The sequence below is a fragment of the Heteronotia binoei genome, chromosome 6, assembly GCF_032191835.1.
Source record: "Heteronotia binoei isolate CCM8104 ecotype False Entrance Well chromosome 6, APGP_CSIRO_Hbin_v1, whole genome shotgun sequence".
NCBI lineage: Eukaryota > Metazoa > Chordata > Lepidosauria > Squamata > Gekkonidae > Heteronotia > Heteronotia binoei.
In genome coordinates, this window is record NC_083228.1 from 48,265,356 (window position 1) to 48,271,355 (window position 6,000).

Here is a 6,000-nt window from a genome sequence, read left to right on the forward strand (position 1 = left end):
AATCTAACACCAAATGCCAAACTCTTCGTAGCTGCGAATTTTGAGACAGCTACAAGAGGTCCATTTAAAAGACAAAGGACACAGAATGGGGAGAGATGTCAACCCTACAGGAAATTGATGACAAGATAAAGAAAGGTGAGACAAAACAAATTAAGAGAGGTAGACAGAGCTGCCAGTCACCTAGACAGAGATACAGCCCACCTCTAAAACAGCCCTTAACATGATGTAAGAGAAACCCAACTAGGGCCAGACTAAGTAGCCATTAAAAGTAAGGCCAAACAGGAAGGAATGGTAGAACCTTCAGTAGGCGAGGAAAGCACATGGTATGGTATCCATGTCTGTTCCAGTATAATCTCTATAAGGGAACTTTTGCTACATCCAATTAAACATTAACACCTTAATGGAACAGAAGGTCTTAAGAGAACCAGTTTGGTGTAGTGGTTAAGTGTGCGGACTCTTATCTGGGAGAACCGGGTTTGATTCCCCACTCCTCCACTTGCACCTGCTGGAATGGCCTTGGGTCAGCCATAGCTCTGGCAGAAGTTGTCCTTGAAAGGGCAGCTGCTGTGAGAGCCCTCTCCAGCCCCACCCACCTCACAGGGTGTCTGTTGTGGGGGAGGAAGGTAAAGGAGATTGTGAGCCGCTCTGAGACTCTTCGGAGTGGAGGGCGGGATATAAATCCAATATCTTCTTCTTCTTCTTAAAATGCTCTGCTACTAATTGGGCACCTTAACTTTGCTTGCAAAGTGGTGGCTCCAGGTAGGGCCTTTGTGAGACAACTGAGTGAGACTATGGAGGGACTCAGGCATCCCCACTGTAGGACCAGGGTTATGAAGGGAGTCACGGAGGATCTGCTGCTTTGGAAGGATTTTTTGATTCTATAATTGGGTATTCTTCTGGACAGAGGACTGGAAGCTGAGTTGCAGGTCACCTCTGATGTGGTTGGTTTCTCTGGCTTCGGTGTCTATTTCCAGCATCACTGGTGTGCTGAGGATTGGCCTGAACAGTGTGTCCTGGCAGGTTGGGTTGTCAGTCTGACATTCCTGGAGTTCTTTCCTATATTGGTACTTTCTGGATTTGGGCAGATGACCTTGCCAATCAGACGTTCGGTGTGACAATTTGGCAACAGTACAAGTTATTAACTCACTCACTTCCAAGTCACCAGGGTTATCGTGCTGGTTAGAGCTTTCACCTTTTGGTTTTTATAATATAATATTTTAAGCCAGGCATGTACTGGGAGTAATAACAAGGTCACTGACACTCTATCTTGAAAACAAATTGAAAGATTCCATCAGCTGCCTCTGGAAGCCGATCCTTGCCTGGTAAAAGAATGTCCATGTAATTGTGGCAAATTGGATGGCTGAGACAGAGAGGCCAATGGGGTTAGCCCTTGTACCTAGCTCCAGAAAGGCATACAAGAGGGCTTGCCAGCAGTTTGAGACCTTTAGGTAGCAAGCAGGGCTTTGGCAGGATTGGCCCATTCCAATACCTCAATTGTTGCAATTTGATGTGATGTGATTTAAAAGGTAACGACAATGTCATTATATTTGGTTAGGGGTAAGCTGTCAGCACTTACGTTTGTGAGCAATGTCAGTGGTTTCAGGGATGACATGGGTGATTTCCAGATTCAGAAAATGCTTGAGGGCTGGGCCCAGGATAGCAGCACACCAAGGCATGGAAACTTTTTCTCCCCACAGTCCTGAAGGGTTTGAAGGCCCAATATTTGCTCTAATGATTATGAGGCTTTTCTCTTTCATGTCTCTTCACTGGTTGTCTTTTGGAGGGCACTCAGAAATAGTAGGTGGTGGCCTCCTCATGCCAGGATCAGTCAGCATGCACCCTATTCCTTCAGGATGTTCAGATGCTAGAGGCTGGAGTTTGTATTATGGTCAGATGTTCAAAAACCAATCAGTTGTAAAAAAGAGTGCAGCTGGTATTGGGGGTTTGACTCTGAACAGAACTTATGTCCCATTGTTGGTCCTGAGCCCAACAGGGGAGAGCGAGATATAAATATAAATAAATAAATAGTTCTATGTTCCTTTTTGGCCACATTGGTGGGAGTGCAGGTTTGTTATTCAGGCATAGGAATGGCTCCCCACTTAGATGATTCCAATTTTGGACTATCACAAAGTGGGCTTTGGAAACCCTGGGTTTTTGGGGACCTTAGGTTTGGTACTCATTCTTTTCAAAGAATGAGCCCCCTATGAGCCCCAGAGAACACTGAGGTCAGCTGGTAAGCACCAGCTGAATATCCCTGGGCCAAGGGAGGCCAGATTGAAGACCACCCGGGATCGGGCCTTTTCCATTGCGGCCCCACTGCTGTGGAATCAACTCCGGGAGGAGGTACGGGCCCTGCGATGTCTAGACCAATTTCGCAGGGCCTGTAAGACATACCTCTTCAAAATAGCCTTCGCCCATACCGAGCTAAGATAATGTCACTGTGTATGTTTTCTTTTTCCTCCCACTGAGCTTATGAAGACCTATTTAGCACCTTAATGTTAATTTTAATGTAACTGTATATTGATTTATGATAATTTTATTGCTATGTATGATTTTATTGTATTGTATTACATTTATACATTGTGAGCCGCCCTGAGCCTGCTTGTGCAGGGAGGGCGGGATACAAATAAAAAGTATTATTATTATTATTATATTATTAAAATAAGGGCTGCATCCACAGCAGCAAGTATGGGATACCCAGCAGCAGAAATTCAGAAGATAGGTTGGTGGAGGTCTTTAATAGTTGCTGGTTGCATGGTTAATCAAGTTTTTGTTACAGATGCTGATGGCCAACAGTGAAAAGAAGAGTCACTGTATGTGGCCACAGCATGATGTTTTGTACTGCTCACTGGACCAAAAGGATGCCTGTTGGGTCTCAGTTGGGCCTGAGTGAGCTGGCCAAAGTTGAATGGTTGGGCTGGAGATGCATGCATTGTCCTGGGCTCCTTCTACTGTTTGAGAAGAGGCAAGGTTCTCCTCCTCATGTGTTAATGATACACCTGCATGGTAACAACCTGGGTTCAATCACATCAAGGGCAAGCCCCTGGTCATTCAGGCAAAGTATGATTTAACAATCATTAAAGCTGATGTCCAGTGAGTGCAGGCAGTTTTTTCCACAATGTTGCCCTGCAAAGTTTGGCACAGCCCTCAAGCAGTTTGGGGGATTCCAGGTGTTTGAACTGGGCTAGGTGGAATGCCATCCGCCAGCTGTGGAATGTCATGGAGGGTGGCTTGGGCCTCTTCCTTTTGTACCCTGACATATGGGTTGAGTTGTCAGACCTGTATCAGGGAAATGTAGGGAAATGATTTTTTAGAAGACTTACGGTGTGGGGTGCGGATGTCTTTAGGCTGCTAGGTAGGTGTAAGTGCCTAAGCAGAGGCTTGGCCTTGCCTGTGATGGGGTAGTGCCGTAAGGAAGTAGAAATAGTGAGCACCTAGGCACTTCCAATTGGAAATAAGGAATCTTCCAGGAATGGCCTTTGGGTTTTGCAGTTCAGGGCTAGGAATGGGGGGATCTTCCTTTGGAGTTCCCTGGTTTGGCTTAACTCAGTATTCCAGGTGGCTTCTGGGGTGGCGAGCCAGTGTCATAGCCAATTGTGAGAGCTACACGGTTGGCTCTAGATTGGGGTAGGTGTCTCCCCCTATGCAGGGGAGGGAGGTTGTCAGGTAATGAAGTCCACCCTGCCCTTTCTGCACTTCCAGGCATGCTCCCACCATTTCAGTTATAAATTGTTAGCTAAAATACCTTTTCAAGTAAATTTAGGAAATTTTAGTCAATTAGGGAAAATGGCAAAAATTAGCATGGGGTTAATAACCTATCTATACCAGAGTTGGTATTTCCCAGGAGCCCTTAAGTCAATGATGGGATATTGGATATTAAGTAAATTGGTTTTATTTAAAAAAATTCAAGCAAACAAGGGAAAATCATACATTCAACACATGCAGTTCAGAACTAGGAAAATAGCTAGAAAAGATAGGAACATTTGCATTAGCAGGAGTATCGTTGGTGGATAATACATTACCTGTCCAGGCGAGAAGCAGAGATTCAGTAGCGAGAAAGGGCGGGGGGAGGCATGAGACAATCAGCACCACACGGATAAAGGACCCAAACCGATCAGGAATGGAAGGGGTGACTCTTTCAGCCAGGTAGGAAAACCCACACCTAAATGGCGGAGGGTCTGCCTTAAATAGAAAATTTAATGACCTGGGGCAGGGTCCAGTGAAAGTATTGCCTGGCCGATCAGTAGTTCTCAGGAAATTTAACAATAGTACCCAGGGAATGATTAATGTGCCTCTGAGTAAAAATATATACCAAATAAAGAAAAACAGAATGGGCAATTTAGGGTCTGCTGAGTTGTTGTGGTGATACCTCTTGGGAAATATGGGGGAAATAAAGGAATCAGCAAGGGACATGTTGATTGTAAAATTATGGTTGTAAAATTATGAGATTAGTCCAATGATGTTCTATTGACAGAGGTGCTGTTTTGAATTGGTGGCAGGAAGATTTCTTTGTCCACCAGTAATTGTTATGGTTGCCTCACATCAGTTCCTTTGTCTTTGGCTGGGTGATCAACATCTGCATGATTAAAACTGATGCAAGGATCCTGGAATTCAGTAGGTGGTAAAGACACAGTCTCTGCATGGCTGCTGCCGGAAAATAGCGTGTTGTTTTGAAATCTCAAGGAACATGGCTTCCTTAGGTTTGCTGCTGGTCTCGTCTTTCACATCTGCAACAGGGGCTGCGCAGCTAAAGGATGAAGCATGATCTGAAAGCCTTGCAGTTTCTGTGGGCAGAATGGCCCACAGCATAATAGTTCCAGTGAAGGGTGGCTTGCACCTGGCTTGGCCCAGCACCAGGGTAGTCTGAGATTGTTAAGTACCCCAAAAGCTGGACTGGCATGAGTGCCAATCTATATACAGTCCATTAGAGTCCAAAGTCAAGTGTGGAGGTTTCTGGAAAGGCTGTGCCTTACTTTTATGGTTTATTGATTATTTCATCCTCTAAGGAGCAGCTTGTGAATTGACTCCAAAAGGTTCTGCATAGGTTTAATCTTTCAGGCATCAGAATTAAGAAAGAGAAATGCCAGCTGAGAGTTCCTAGTATCACATTTTGGGGATACCAGATTAAAACTGATGTGGTGCGGAGGGCTGTTGTATACTGCCTCTTTAAGTAGCTATCCCATTAGGCATCAGAGTAAACAGGACAATAGCATACCATAAATGGGATAAGGTAAAGGCAATACACAATGCCCCTAGACCAAAATGCAAGGGAGTTTGTTCCACCATCAAGAAATCTGTGTACTTTCTCTCCTCAGGAACCAGTATGGGCTTGGATTTATGGAAATGGTTCACAGTTGTTTCCAGGGCTCTTTTTCTAGCAAGAGCTCATCTGCATATTAGGTAATGCCCACCTGATGTAGCCAATCCTCCTGGAGTTTACAGAAGGCCCTGTACTAAGAGCCCTCTAAGCTCTTGGAAGGCTGGCTACATCAAGGGGCATGGCCTAATATGCAGAGGAGCTCCTGCTAAAAAAAGAGCCCTGGTGGGTTCCATCTAAAATAGTGGCAGTCACAAGACCTGTCTCATGTACAGTGCAAACCTGCAGATTGACTGTTATAGAGATATCACATGTTATATGGACATATGAAGCTGCCTTATATTGAATCAGACCCTTGGTCCATCAAAGACAGTATTGTCTACTCAGACTGGCAGCGGCTCTCCAGGGCCTCAAGCTGAGGTTCTTCACAGCTATTTGCATGGACCCTTTTGGGGAGATGCCAGGGATTGAACCTGGGACCCTCTGCTTCCCAAGCAGATGCTCTACCATTGATCCACCATCCCTCCCTATGTTCCAACTTCATGGTCACATGGACTCTCCTAATCCTTCAATGAAAACTTCTAAGGAAATTAACCCACCAACTTCATGTTCAGAATTAATTGGAGGAGGCCATCTTGATCCTGCCAATAAGATTAACCCTCCTTCATTGTAAGGAAGTAGTT